This window comes from Rana temporaria, chromosome 3, assembly GCF_905171775.1.
Source record: "Rana temporaria chromosome 3, aRanTem1.1, whole genome shotgun sequence".
NCBI classification, from domain to species: Eukaryota; Metazoa; Chordata; class Amphibia; order Anura; family Ranidae; genus Rana; species Rana temporaria.
This window is the reverse complement of record NC_053491.1, coordinates 436,963,435-436,979,084: the sequence shown is the minus strand read 5'-3', so window position 1 is coordinate 436,979,084 and position 15,650 is coordinate 436,963,435. Positions and strand designations below refer to the sequence as shown.

The following is a 15,650-nucleotide window of genomic DNA, read 5'->3' as shown; positions in this document are numbered from 1 at the left end:
GCATACACCAGGTGCTTTGCTGTCATGCGTTATATGATGTCCGGGGAGTCCCTACATGCTGGGACCTGTAGTTCCTCTTCGATCGACAAGCCACAGACCCGCCGTCTGCTCTGGGAGAATGGCTGTCAGCACAATTTTTCTGTCCTGCCCGGGTGTCTCCTAACCCTGTCCCTGTCACCCTGTGGTTGGGTTCAGCCTTTGCATGATTCCACATCTAAACACTCTGCAAGTTTTTGTTCCCTTAAAGCAAAAACGTCGGGAAACCACAGAAGCGCAGATCCCAGCAAAGAACAAGGAGGTCCAGGACCATCCCCCCATCATAGCAGCTGCCTTGAAATTGTAGTTTCCATAATTAGTTAGATAGCAAAGAATAGTGACTGTGTGCCTACAAAGAGGGGGAGGCAGAGACTGAAAGAGAAAGGAGGAGGGGACAGACAGGGAGAGACTCACAAGGGGGAGTGAGTAGTGAATTCTCTTCTGTCCTCTTGTCTAAGTCAAAGCTGTTGACCAAAAAAGACACTTTGCCTTATTCTACTGCTTCTTGCATTTTTTTTTTTTTCTTTCTAAGTTTTTTCCCACTCCCTCATTTTAATAAGTGCAGCCTCTCAACCCCCTCCTTCCCTTCTTCTCTCCCAGAAGAGTCCCAGAGCCAAAGAGGAAAACATCTGGATTTTGTTTTTTAAGAAAGAGAGGGGGAAGGAGTGAGAGAGCGAAGGGGAGCGCAGGAATCATGGGTGTAGTGAGCACACCCCAAAAACCCCCTACTTTGGCAGTGGTAAAGTGGGAGAGGAAAGGTTGGTGGTTCTAAGATGCTGGCTTGGAGAAGATCGGGGAACAGAATACAGAAGAATAGGACCTGCCTAGATACAGTGCAGGCTACAGGTCTCTTTTCCAACTGGATCATGTGCTCGGGGTAAAGAAAACCAAATTTGCAGGTTTATCTGCTGTGGAATTTACAAGCCGTGGACTTTCCTCGTGTGCTGTGGATATCACTTTGTCCTCTCAATCTGAACAAAGTCTGAAGAACGTTTAACAAGGTAAAGAGACCGTAGTACTGACAAATTTATTATTATTATTATTATACAGGATTTATATAGTGCCAACAGTGTGCTTATGACTTCCGTGTGTGTCCGATACGTCCTACCGGTGGTTCCGATAGGAAATCCACCATAGAAGACCGGTGGTTCCAAATCAACTTTTAGCTGTCTTTAGATTTGCAACACTGGAAACCAAAAAGTTTGGGATCCAAGTACGATATCAAAACTGACCACGGCAATGACAAATACAGAGCAACAGGCGCAGGGGTGTCCCCCAATTCTTTAAGTCATTGTTCTGTGCCCAAATCTTACCAATTTTGCTGACCGGTGTTGGTTACACATGGACAGTGAAATTTGTGTTTCATTTACTTCACTGAAAATATGTTGGAAAATCTTTTTTAATATCTCTCCTTTGCTGATCGTAGTACACATTAAGATGGCATAGGTTGTGCCCAAGACAATCACGTCTTTGACTTTTATCAGGCTCCGTATGCCCACCCCAACACTTGGGTTTCCAACTAGCCTGCAGGTTCTTCTCGTCATATAATCTGGTACATCTACTTAAAGATTCTAGTCATTGAATGGGGTACATCTACTTAAAGAAGCTAAAAAGCCATAGCAGGTAGATGACTTCCGTGTGTGCCAGATATGTCCTACCGGTGGTTCCGATAGGAAGTCCACTATAGAAGACCGGTGATTCCAAATCTACTTTTAGGTGTCTCTAGATATGAAACACTGGAAACCATAAAGTTTGGGTTCCAAGAACGATGTCAAAACTGACCACGGCAAAAACAGAGCAACAGGCGCAGGGGTGTCCCCCAATCCTTGAAGTCATTGTTCTCTGGCCAAATCTTACCGATTTTGCTGACCGGTGTTGGTTACACATGGACAGTGAAATTTGTGTTTATTGTACTTCACCGAAAATACGTTGGAAAATCTTTTTTAATATATCGCCTTTGCTGATCGTGGTACACATTAAGATGGCACAGGTTGTGCCCAAGACAATCACGTCTTTGACTTTAATCAGGCTCCGTATGCCCACCCCAACACTTGGGTTTCCAACTAGCCTGCAGGTTCTTCTAGTCATTGAATGGGGTACATCTACTTAAAGATTCTAGTCATTGAATGGGGTACATCTACTTAAAGAAGCTAAAAAGCCATAGCAGGTAGATGACTTCCGTGTGTGTCCGATATGTCCTACCGGTGGTTCCGATAGGAAGTCCACCATAGAAGACCGGTGATGCCAAATCTACTTTTAAGTGTCTCTAGATTTGCAACACTGGAAACCATAAAGTTTGGGATCCAAGAACGATGTCAAAACTGACCACGGCAATGACAAAAACAGAGCAACAGGCGCAGAGGTGTCCCCCAATCCTTGAAGTCATTGTTCTCTGCCAAAATCTTACCGATTTTGCTGACCGGTATTGGTTACACATGGACAGTGAAATTTGTGTTTATTGTACCTCACTGAAAATCCGTTGGAAATTTTTTTTAATATATCGCCTTTGCTGATCGTGGTACACATTAAGATGGCATAGGTTGTGCCCAAGACAATCACGTCTTTGACTTTTATCAGGCTCCGTATGCCCACCCCAACACTTGGGTTTCCAACTAGCCTGCAGGTCCTTCTCGTCGTTGAATGGGGTACATCTACTTAAAGAAGCTAAAAAGCCATAGAAGGTAGATTACTTCCGTGTGTGTCCGATATGTCCTACTGGTGGTTCCGATAGGAAGTCCACATAGAAGACCGGTGATTCCAAATCTACTTTTAGGTGTCTCTAGATTTGAAACACTGGAAACCATAAAGTTTGGGTTCCAAGAACGATGTCAAAACTGACCACGACAAAAACAGCGCAACAGGCGCAGAGGTGTCCCCCAATCCTTGAAGTCATTGTTCTCTGACTAAATCTTACCGATTTTGCTGACCGGTGTTGGTTACACATGGACAGTGAAATTTGTGTTTATTGTACTTCACTGAAAATACGTTGGAAAATCTTTTTTAAAATATCGCCTTTGCTGATCGTGGTACACATTAAGATGGCACAGGTTGTGCCATCGACAATCATGACTTTGACTTTTATCAGGCTCCATACGGCCACCCCAACACTTGGGTTTCCAACTAGCCTGTAGATTCTTCTAGTCGTTGAATACTTAAAGAAGCTAAAAAGCCATAGCAGTTCGTTCATGACTTCCGTGTGTGTCCTATATGTCCTACCGGTGGTTCCGATAGGAGGTCCACCATAGAAGACCGGTGATTCCAAATCTACTTTTAGGTGTCTCTAGATTTGCAACACTGTAAACCATAAAGTTTGGGATCCAAGAACAATGCCAGAGGGCAATGACAAATATGACTGTCATCCTCTCTCTCCCCCTTACCCGCTTGTAAGTTCCATTTGTTCCGGTTTGGCGCTTTCTTCCCTTCCAATGACAAACATAGGCTGATCATAAACGTGCAGATACCTGACTGAGAGCAACACACACAGACGTCCTCCAATCCTTGAAGGCATTATTCCTTGCTCAGATCTTACTGATCCTGCTAACCGGTTGCACTTGGACAGTGAAATCTTTGTTTCTTTTACTTCACTGAAAAAATATGTTGGAAAATCTTTTCTAATATATCGACTTTCATGATCGTAGTACACAACTCAGATGGAACAGGATGTGCCCAAGACAATCACGGCTCTGACTTTTATCAGGCTCCGTATGGCCGCCCCCAACACTTGGGTTTCCAACTAGCCTGTAGGTCCTTCTAGTACTTGAATGGGGGTATTTCTACTTAAAGAATATTAAAAAAAACATAGCAGGTAGATTTTATTATTATAAAACACAGATATCACATACTGTATACACATTTCACAGTAATAAAACTAGAAGTAGAGTACTTGAGATTCAGAAGGGTTAATTGGCAAACACGTCTTGACTTTTAGGTGGTATCATATAATTTGCAATGCAAAGCAACAAATATCTCTATAAGGCTGTCCATAAACCACATAATCAAAACATTACCATCTGCTAGTTATAATGTGATAGTGTATGGGTCTACAGAGGATTTAGCCTAATGATCATTTTAATAATGTAAACCTTAAAGACAATAGAAACTGCACTACCATGGCGTTTATAGATAGAACTTCCAATTGCTTTGAGTGTCTTAGGTTACTTCTCTAAAGAAAGAGCTGCCTGCGTGTTGTCACAACTCTGTTTCTAAATTTCATGCAGAACTGCTGATCCTAGCATGGCTGTCAGTGCTTGCTGGACTGGTACAGCCACATGCCCCCAGGGGGGTTGTTCAAGTAGTAAACATTATATAGTGTTAGGTAGGTCATAGCTCCCAACTGTCCCTGATTACGAGGGACTGTCTCTGATTTGGAGCAATGTCCCTCTGTCCCTCTTTCCTCCTCCTTTGTCCCTCATTTTGTTCTGATCTATACAGATGTATATAAAATGCACTTTTTATCTATCAAAAAGTGTTTTCCAGCGCTAAACCTTTCATCTGATTTCTAAATTTCGGTATTTGTAAATTCCAAAAGCCAATAAAAAGTAAATAGTAATTTAGTATAGTATAATATAGTAATATAAAGGAATAATAGTAGTCAAAAAAAGCACTTGTGGGTTTAACCAATCAATTTTTTTTGTATAATTCTCCTTTAAGGGGGCGTGGCAAGGGGTGTGTCCTATGCCTGCATACTTTTGCTGATAGGTGTCCCTCATTCCCATCTCAAAAAGTTGGCAGGTATGGCTAGTGTGCACCTGGGTGGGCGGCGCATGGGAATGGCTGCACACACCTCCGACTCACCTAAAATATTACAAATGAATTATATAGAATTTAAAAGAGGTCCTAGCTGCCCGGGATTTCCAGGGACAATACATGTTTGTGTCGTTGTATTGACTAACCACCCCATAACAACCATGCAAGTTACAAACTGATCTCCTGATCACGGCACTGATCTCCTGGTCTCTACAGAAGGGACCTGGATGAATGACAATGATAGGCTAACTCTGCCTGAACACTTAAGCCCAGATTCTCAAAGGACTTACGACGGCGCAGCGCCATGTACGCCGTCGTAAGTCCTAATCTGAGCCATCGTATCTATGCGACTGATTCTTAGAATCAGTTACGCATAGATATCCATTAGAACCGACAGGCGTAAGTCTCTTGCGCCGTCGGATCTTAACTGCAATTTTTTTTTTGACCGCTAGGTGGCGCTTCTGTCGGATTCCCCATCGAGTATGCAAATTAGCTAGATACGCGAATTCACGAACGTACGCGAGGCCGATGCAGTAAAGTTACGACGTTTACGTTAGGCTTTTTCCGGTGTAAAGTTGCCTCTGCTATATGAGGCACAGCCAATGTTAAGTATGGCCGTTGTTCCCGCGTCGAGATTTTTAAAAGTTACGTCGTTTGCGTAAGTCGTCCGTGAATGGGGCTGGACGTCATTTACGTTCACGTCGAAACCAATGACGTCGCGCTTCATTTAAATGATACACGCCCCCTACCCGCCGAATTTGAATTCTGCCGGGTGATTTACGCTACGCTGCCGCAACTTTACAGGCAAGTGCTTTGTGAATAAAGCACTTGCCTGAAAAACTTGTGGCGGCGTAACGTAAATCGGATACGTTACGCCGCCGCATAGATACGCCATTCTACGAGAATCTGGCCCTTAGACCCCATACACACTATTTGATTTTCTGCATATTTTTGTCTTCAAATTTACCAAAACCATGTATAACAAGGGCCTGCCTGATTGCATACAAATTGAAACTCTAATGCCCCGTACACACAATCGGACCTTGGATGGTTTTTCCAACGGAATTCAGCTCAAGCTCGGCTTGCATACCCACGGTCACACAAAAGTTCTCTGAACTTTCGACCGTCAAGAACACAGTGACGTACAACACTCCGACAAGCCGAGAAAATTAAGTTCAATGCTTTCGAGCATGCGTTTAATTGTTTCTGAGCATGCATCGGAATTTTGCGTGTCGGAATTGCTACAGACAATCAGATTTTCAGATTTTTTTCCGTCTGAAAATTTGAGAACCATCTCTCAATTTTTTGTTGGCGGAAATTCCGCCAGCAAAAGTCCGATGGAGCCTACACGCAGTCGGAATTTTCGTTCAACAGCTCACATCGGACTTTTGCTGTCGGAATTTCCGATCGTGTGGACAGGGCATTAAGGTTTGACCTCTTATTATATGGTTTGCGTAAAGAGGGAGATTTACTGAAATTTGAGCCTTTAGAGCACTCAGAATCTGGTGTAGCTGTGCATGGTAGCCAATCAGCTTCTAACTTCAGCTTGTTCAATTAAACTTTGACAATAAAACCTGGAAGATGATTGGTTTCTAGGCAGAGCTGCACCAGATTTTGCATGATCCAGTTTTAGTAAATTTTCCCATTACAGTCACCATAAACTGATATTATTTTTTTCATTCAGCCCGCCGGCTGAAAAACTAGCAGACTCATTCTTCCATGCTAACCGCGTTTGAACGAATCCTCCCTGCTGAGCTATTGTATAGTGACTGCTGGCGGCAGCTGTCAGAATACTCAGGCAGCGGCTTCATCTCATTGGATGCAGCCTCTTTTTAGGCAGACAACTTTCCACCCGGCTCCATTGATTTTTCAATCATAGGATGTCAGGAGGGAGGGGGCTTGACAGAGCCGTTGCACTAAGTAAATTTAATCCAGTTCATCAGGAATAGTAAGCTTTAGGCTAGATTTACACTTATCCATTGGGGTTCATTCTGTTAACAGTTTTTATTTTTATTTTCACAATGAATTGCTGGCAACGCACCTCAGCGTCCCAGAAAACAGACTCGCACATTTTCTGGCAACACACTGCAATGCTCATTAGTGCGCTGGAATGCATTGTGCAGCACGTCCATCAGGAAGGTGCATTGGGAAACCATTCAAAATGAAGGGCACCAACGCCAGCGACGTGCTTTGCCCTACGTTGCAGTAACACGTGTGTTAATATGTAGGTTCTCCTATCTCAACAGTGTAAGCCGAGTCGAAATATCGCAATTCAGCCAGTTGAGCATGAACCAGCCGAATTGCCATTCACCTATGACCATTCTTGTTTCAGAGGAGTCGATCTCAAAGGGGACTCTTGGTATATTTTCCGAACGTCGTGGGTGGTGTTTTTTTTGTTTTTTGTAGGGGGGGCGGAAAATAGGAATTTCCACTGTCAGAATACAATAGCGTTGAAGGGAGGATTCCTCCATCTCACTTGTGTGGATGGGGGAATCCATTCAGTTTTTTTAATCGAAAAAACTGAGCCATCTATGGCCCTTCCTGTAGAACAACTGCAAGGATTCCTGCGAAAAGGTAGATATTTTTCAACTTATCACCACCACTTCAGAATGTATGTACACGATATTGGTCCCGACTTTGTGGGAACAGTTTGGGGACGGCCCCTTCCTGTTCCAACATGACTGCGCATCAGTGCACAAAGCATAAAGACATGGATGAACAAGTTTGGGGTGGAGGAACTTGACTGGCCTGCACAGAGTCCTGACCTCAGCCTGATAGAACACCTTTGGGATGAATTGGAGCAGAGACTGTGAGCCAGGCCTTCTCATCCAACATCAATGCCTGACCTCACAAATGAGCTGGAAGAATGGTCAAACATTCCCATAGACACACTCCTAAACCTTGTGGACAGCCTTCCTAGAAGAGTTGAAGCTGTTATAGCTGCAAAGGGTGGGCCAACCCAATATTAAACCCTATGGACTAAGACTGGGATGCTATTAAAGTTCATGTGCATGTTAAAGGGGTGTTCCAGCCTTTTTTTAAGTTTATTAAAAGTCAGCAGCTACAAAAATTGTAGCTGCTGGCTTTTAATAAACAGACACTTACCTGCTCCACGGCTCCAGCGACGCGCCGGCCAGGGCTCCGCTCCTCTCCCCCCCTCGCAGGCCGGTGTCTTCATTCCTAGTGTGGGCACCCAGCAGGGACAGCTTTCGGCTTCACGGCCGGGCACCCACTGCGCATGCGGGAGCGGCACTGCGCATGCGCGAGCGGTGCGGCGCCGTCCGATTGGACAGGCGCTCGCCTACAGGGAGGGGCTGCAATAAGGCGATTAAGCTAATCACCTTTACAGCCCCTCGGCGGAAGGAGGAAGTGGGACAGGAAGTCCCCTTCTCCTGAAGCCCCCACTCCCCCCCAAAAAAATTACATGCTAAATGTGGCATGTAAGGGGGCGAGGAGTGGGTTAAGCGGAAGTTCGATTTTTAGGTGGAACCCCGCTTCAAGGCAGGTGTCCCAATACTTTTGGAAATATAGTGTATATAAAAGATGGATAGGTTGAGGCTAAAAGTCTGCTTTTGTAGCTATCAGGAATTTTTATTGAAATTAAAATACTGATAGTCTAATTTAATTGATATGTCATGACAGTAAATATAAATCCATATGTGATCCAATATAACATTTGTGCAAGAAGTTAAGGAACACTGAATTAAAGTTTCCCAATTGCTACTTATTATTAATTTGGATATCCCAACTTACATGAATATTCCCAATGGTCAAAGCTGTGGTTATAGTAATGATCAGCAGTGATATGACAGTTCAGAGATACCTGTAGTGTAGTATGGTAAACAGGCAGAGAGGGAGACACTACACAGAGCGCCACCATAAGGAAGATGTGTGCAGCTAGAAAAAAGTGGATAGGATGCATGGAGGGAGGTATGTGATATGATAGTAAGCTGAAGAACATCCTAAGCAGTAGTAAGTACTGAGATCTGGCCACACATACGGCAACTTAACTGAGCGATTAAACTTTTGATCCCATTTCAGTAAACAGTCAAAGACAAAAAAATTGTGATTTCCATTAAAGCGGGAGTTCACCCAATTCCTTTTTTTTTTCTATTCTCCCCTTAGCTTCCTGCTCGTTCGGTCTAGGGGAATCGGCTAGTTGTTTTAAAATATGATCCGTACTTACCCGTTTTCGAGATGCATCTTCTCCGTCGCTTCTGGGTATGGGTCTTCGGGAGCGGGCGTTCCTTCTTGATTGACAGTCTTCCGAGAGGCTTCCGACGGTCGCATCCATCGCGTCACTCGTAGCCGAAAGAAGCCGAACGTCGGTGCGGCTCTATACTGCGCCTGCGCACCGACGTTCGGCTTCTTTCGGAAAATCGTGACGCGATGGATGCGACCGTCGGAAGCCTCTCGGAAGACTGTCAATCAAGAAGGAACGCCCAGTCCCGCAGCCCATACCCGGAAGCGGCGGAGAAGATGCATCTCGTAAACGGGTAAGTACGGATCATATTTTAAAACAAATAGCCGATTCCCCTAGACAAAACGAGCATGAAGCGAAGGGGAAAATGTGTAAGGTATGGGTGAACCTCCGCTTTAACCACAAGAAGGAATTGAAATCATTTTGAACAAACGTGGCAGAAAAAACTATCGCTTTCAATGGGATTGCAGTAGGTCATAGTTGGTTCAGTTGCACTTCAATTAGCTTGTTTTTTTTTAGCACCAAAGTGCAGTTTGAGCACTGGGAACTAACACCAGGTGAAAATTAAAAGTTAAAGTGAATTCATAAAAAAAGTAAAGCACACAAAAAAGTGAACAGGTTGTACAGGTAGTCCTCCTTCAAAGAGAAAGGACCCCGGTCCTTATCCCCCCAGGGTGCAAGACTCCTGATGGGGACTGGAGTAGTCATGGTCCACCTGGTTGAATTCCATTCCTTAGGGGATCTGCCAAGGCACGGTCCACCCAAGTGGTCCACCGGTTCAAATTCCACTCCTCAGGGGATCTGCCAAAACAAGGTCCATCCAAGTGGTCCACCTGGTCAAATCCCATTTCTCAGGAGACCTGCCAAGGCAAGGTCCATCCAGGTGGTCCACCTGGTCGAATTCCATTCCTCAGGGGATCTGCCAAAGCAAGGTCCACCCAAGTGGTCCATCTGGTCAAATCCCATTCCTTAGGAGACCTGCCAAGGCAAGGTCCACCCAAGTGGTCCACCTGGTCGAATTCCATTCCTCAGGGGATCTGCCCAGGCAAGGATCACCCAAGTACTAGGCGGGGCTTTGCCAAAGGGAGCTCCCATGGGAGAGGGAGAACCTGATGATAGGGCCACCTGTCCTTACCCCAAGACTGTCAGGGAAGTTCAAGGACCTACACCCTACTAATTGGAGGTAAGTTATTGCTCATAGTGCTGTGCATATAGTGCAACAAAAAGGCTAAGGGTAGGGGTAGGTGCTTTGGATTCCAATTGCTTTGCATTTCACTTAGTTAAATATTATAATATAACCCATTGAAAGGTGCATTTGATGGCTACAAGCCCAGTTTTGACTTCACAATTGACAGAATTCTGGTGTTTGGTCAAACCCTGCGTGGTGGATTGATTACAAAAATAATACTTTGTGATGCGAAAGAATACTTTATTTCGTATTTGCAATTACTGGTGGATTAAATGTGAATGAAATTGACTGAAAATTGCCATGTAAATGGCCATCATACAACCCCATTTACTTGCTATAGCACAAGTGTGTTTTTCTGAGCTGCCTAGATTAGTTGGGGGGGGGGGGGGGTATTTCAGAATAAATAGCGTCCTACCGTGTAACGCAACAGTGTGAATGGTTTCTTATAGCCCATACACACGATCTGACTTTTTGACAACAGCGGTCCGACAGACGTGTTTTATCAGACAATTCGACCGTCTGTATGCTCCACCGGACAATTGTTTTTGTTTTTTCAACGGACAAATGTTCACTGTGAATGCTCTCAAACTTTCTGACAACTAATGTCCAATGGAGGATAATCCGATCGTGTGTACACAAGTCCATCGGACTAAAATCTAATGTTTAAACGAGCATGCTCAGAACCAATGCTAAACATCAAACAACAATAGCAGAAGTTCCCCAAAGGGTGGCGGTAAAGAGCTAAAACACCATGTGATTTGTTAAATGTTGGCTGAAAAAGTTCTGCTGTGTGTATGCAGAACAAGTTCACGGCCAACGCCCCTTCGGACAAAAATCCACAGAAAAGTCTGATTGTGTGTATGAGGCTTAAGACTTTCCCTGTCATACCCTAGGATGTATTAAAGCAAGAATAATGCCGCGTACACACGATCGATTTTCGGCATGTAAAAAACAACGTTTTTCAGCTTCTAGAAAAAACAAAGTTTTTTCCAACTTCATCATTAAAACAACGTTGCCCACACACGATCATTAAAAAAAAATGCTCTAGCAAAGCGCGGTGACGTACAACACGTACGACGGCACTATAAAGGGGAAGTTCCATTCAGGTGACGCCACCCTTGGGGCTGCTTTAGCTGATTCCGTGTTAGTAAAAGACGATGCGCGCTTTTCAGTCTGTTACAGCGTGATGAATGTGCTTACTCCATTCCGAACGGTAGTTTTACCAGAACGAGCGCTCCCGTCTCATAACTTGCTTCTGAGCATGTGCGGGTTTTTCACATCGTTTAAGCCCACACATGATCATTTTTTACAACCCCGAAAAATGACATTGGCCCAGATTCAAGAAGCACTTGCGCCCGCGCAACCATAGGTTACGCAGCGCAAGTGCTTACTTGCTCCGGTGTAACGAGTGCTCCTGATTCAGGAACCTCGTTACACCGACTGCATGCTAAAATCTGCGCGGCATAAGGCTCTTATGCCTCGCAGATTTTAGGCTGCATTCTTGTGCTTGCCGCTAGGGGGCGCTCCCATTGTGATCAGCGTGTAGTATGCAAATTGCATACTACCACTGATTTACAAGCTTGCGCGGGCCCCGCGCAAGCCAGGTACGGAGTTTCCGTACGGCTACTTTTAGCGCAAGGCTGCCCCTTCTAATAGTAGGGGCAGCCAATGCTAAAGTATAGCTGGCCTTCCCGCGCCGTGAAATTTGAATTTCACGGCGTTTGCGTAAGTGAAACGTGAATGCCGCTGGACGCCATTCACGTTCACTTAGAAGCAAATGACGTCCTTGCAACGTCATTTGCCGCAATGCACGTTGGGAAAGTTTCCCGACGGAGCATGCGCTGTACGCTCGGCGCGGGAGCGCGCCTAATTTAAATGATTCCCCCCCCCCCGGGCAAATTTGCCGGCGCGCCCTCGCAATTCACGGAGCTACTGCAGCGCAAAATATTTGCGGGGGCGCAGGGCAAAATCGTTGCCCTGCTCCCCCGCAAAATCGTGCAATTCTACTTGAATCTGGGCCATTGTTTAAAACGTTGTTAAAAAATGCAGCATGTTCGAATTTTTTTTTTTTTGTCGTCTTTCAGAACCCGAAAAATGATGTGAAGCCCACACACAATCGTTTTAAATGACATTTTTTTAAAATTTTGTTTTTTACATGCCGAAAAACGATGGTGTGTACGCGGCATAAGATCACATGTAGGATCAAAGCAAGATGAGATAAAAATGAAAAGTAAGGAAAGACCATAATGAGGTTTAATTATGTGGAAGCGGAAACTTGTTTCCTTGCTTTATGGTTACACAAACTACAAGAATATTCTGCTAATCACCCTTTTTAATGTATCAAAATGGTATACTTGTGTAGCTGAATGCAGCAAAGTGGCTTATTGGATGGAATGGCGTTTCCTCCAGGTGCTCCAGTTCCCTCCCATAGTTCAAAAGCATACTAGTAGGTTAATCAGCCTCCCTCTAATTTGAAGGTAGTCTGTGAACTCTGGTAGGAACATAGGTGTGTTCTCTACTAGTTGATGGTTAACATGTTGGTGCTCTATACATTTGGAAAGTTAAAAAGAAAACCCTCTACCGGGGTCATGTAAGAAATACTACGTCTCAGGCCGCGTACAGACGGTCGGTCATCGGTTAACCGATGAAGCTGACTGATGGTCTGATGTGCCTACACACCATCAGTTAAAAAAACGATCGAGTCCAACGCGGTGACGTAAAACACAACGACGTGTTGAGAAAAATGAAGTTCAATGCTTCCAAGCATGCGTCGACTTGATTCTGAGCATTTCGCGGGTTTTTAACCGATGCTTTTTGCATACTAACCGTCGGTTTTGACCCATCGGTTAGGCGTCCATCGGTTCAATTTTAAAGCAAGTTCTAAAATTTTTGACCGAAGGATAACTGACCGATGGGGCGCACACACGATCGGTTTGGACCGATGAAAAGGTCCTTCAGTCCGTTTTCTTGTACAAAGAGTTTTATTGAAAAACACATCAACAATCAAAAAAAAGAGAATACAAAAGAAAAAAAACAGTGGAGGACACACCATAAGCTTATCATATATCAGAAAAGATAGTCCGTAAACCTGAGGTTAGTCCAGCTCCTAGGGATCCGAAAGCGAATCCAGAAGGCCGGCAATAGAATGTCCTCAACTCAAGTGGCCTGCTAGAGTGACCTAATGCTGGCTTAGGTAACATTCCGGTTATCACACCGGGGTAAATGTAAAACTTAAAAGCACAGTTGTTATACGATACACAACCTTACAAAAAAAAAAATATATATATATATATATATACATATATATATAAAAATAAATGATATAACAAAAATAATAAATATATATATATATATATATATATATATATATATATATATATATATATATATATATATATATATATATATATATATATATATATATATATATATATATAAATAAAATTCAAGCAGGCACATTCATCGGTTTGGACCGACCGTGTGTACGCGGCCTAAGTGATATGTGCAATGTAGAAAAAGCTGTTAGAGGAAGCAATATGATGCTGAGACAATATTGGGAAGGATGGTGTAATAGCAGGAGTTATATGGACAGCTTTATGATGTAACAGGAGATGTTAGAACATAGTCAGTACTAAGACATTCAATCTATTTTTTAATGTTCAGAACTTTTAGTTCACCAGTAAAATGTACTAAACAATCAACCAGTGCTGGGCCAAGGCCATTTGGTGCCTAGGGCGAAGATGGCAAACTGCCCCCCCCCCCACCCCCGTTTTTAAGAAAGAATCAATGTGCCCAATCCGTGTGCCCCTTATGCCGCGTACACACTATCACTTTATGTGATGAAAAAAAACGACGTTTTTAAAAACGTCACTTTAAATGACCGTGTGTGTGGGAAAACGTCGTTTTATGTCTTCTGAAAAACGACAAAAAAAATTGAAGCATGCTTCAATTTTATGTGTCGTTTTTCAAAACGTCGTTTTTTACTTCACAGAAATTGACCATGTGTAGCAAAAAACGTCGTTTAAAACGACGTTTTTACACCCGCGCATGCCCAGAAGCTAGTTATGAAGCGAGCTTCAATGGAAAAACGTGGTGGAACGTAACCTCGCTTTGCTAGAGCATTGTGAGAAAAACGATGGTGTGTAGGCAACGTCTTTGAAAGTTGAAGTTTCAAAAACGTCGTTTTTTACTTCACAGAAAATGTCGTTTTTTTTCATCACATAAAGTGATGGTGTGTATGCAGCATTAGCATAAAATGTACCCTTTAGTGTTGCTCTTAAAATAAAATATATCCATCAGAGCAAATAAGTAGCATGCTGATGGGCACATTTTATGTTAAGGGACACTCTGGTGGGCACAACAAATTATGCCCATCAGTGTGCCCCTTAATAAAATATGGCCATCAGAGTGCCCCTTAACAAATTATGCCCATCAGTGTGCCCCTTATAAAAATATGGCCATCAGAGTGCCCCTTAACAAATTATGCACATCAGTGTGCAGCTTAGGAAACATGTGCCCCACATACCTTGAGCTCAGGAGTAGTCAGCACAAGCTGCAGTGGGGTGGAAAGCTGAAAGATATATCTCGCAAGTAAGAGTCAGGACAGGAGCCAGGAGCAGAGAGCCACGAGTAGCAGGGGGATGGGGCGGAGCACGTACGTGATGTCACACCCGGCCGGGCACTCTAGTGACAGAAAACCGGGAGCCGCAAGTAGCAGGGGGCAGGGTGGAGCATGCACGTGACGTCTCACCCGGCCAGGCGCTCTTGTGACAGAAGACTGGGAGTGAGAGCCACGATCGGGAGGCAGGGCGCACAAAGGCAACGTCACTGGTTTCTGGGAAACCCACAGTCCCAGCAAGCCAGTGACTGCTACTATACTGGTGGCCTGGCAGTCTGGGCAAGAGCGTCGTTCGGTCCGTGCATTTAATGACTGCTGTTTTAGAAGGACACTTCACTGTGCCCCTCCACCCCCAATAAATTGTACAGCCCAGGGCATCTTCCCCTTCCGCCCCCCCTTGTACGGGCTCTGCAAGCAACCATTCACCTCAGTCCATGACTAGGTGGAACTTACCATCTCTATAGTCCGATGCATACATTTCATGGCCAATCTATGGAATGAAACCAAAGGAAAACCACAGTGGCACAACAAGAACCAACAAACTCCAACACTCTCAACATTTAAACCCAGCCTTTCATATCTTTTTCAACACAGAGGAACCCTTAAAAATAATGTTCCTGTCTCAGGGAACCCCTGCTAAAAATGACTATATCTACAACTCAAGATACATTAGTGTGATGGCCAGTAGGAGGATTGCTCCTTACATTTGTTGTCATTGGGAAAAATTACCCTCTTACAGATACCTAAAAAGATCATTGGTGTCAGTGGGAACTTATCTAAAGCCTCGTACACACGCTCAGACTACTCGGCAAGAACCAGCAAGAAAACTGCTGGCAGAGCTTTCTTTCCGAGTATACCGT

At 44.1% G+C, this 15,650-nt stretch overlaps 1 protein-coding gene across 3 annotated transcripts in view; it reads left to right on the top strand.

Moving 5' to 3' along the window:
• Positions 1 to 261: 261 nt before the first annotated feature.
• Positions 262 to 15,650, top strand: part of S1PR2 (sphingosine-1-phosphate receptor 2) — a 101,816-nt gene continuing 86,427 nt past the window's right edge. For all 3 annotated transcript variants that reach the window (XM_040346402.1, XM_040346400.1, XM_040346401.1), the window contains exon 1: positions 262 to 1,037. The gene's annotated coding sequence lies outside the window, so the exon portion shown is untranslated. The remainder of the gene's footprint in view (positions 1,038 to 15,650) is intronic.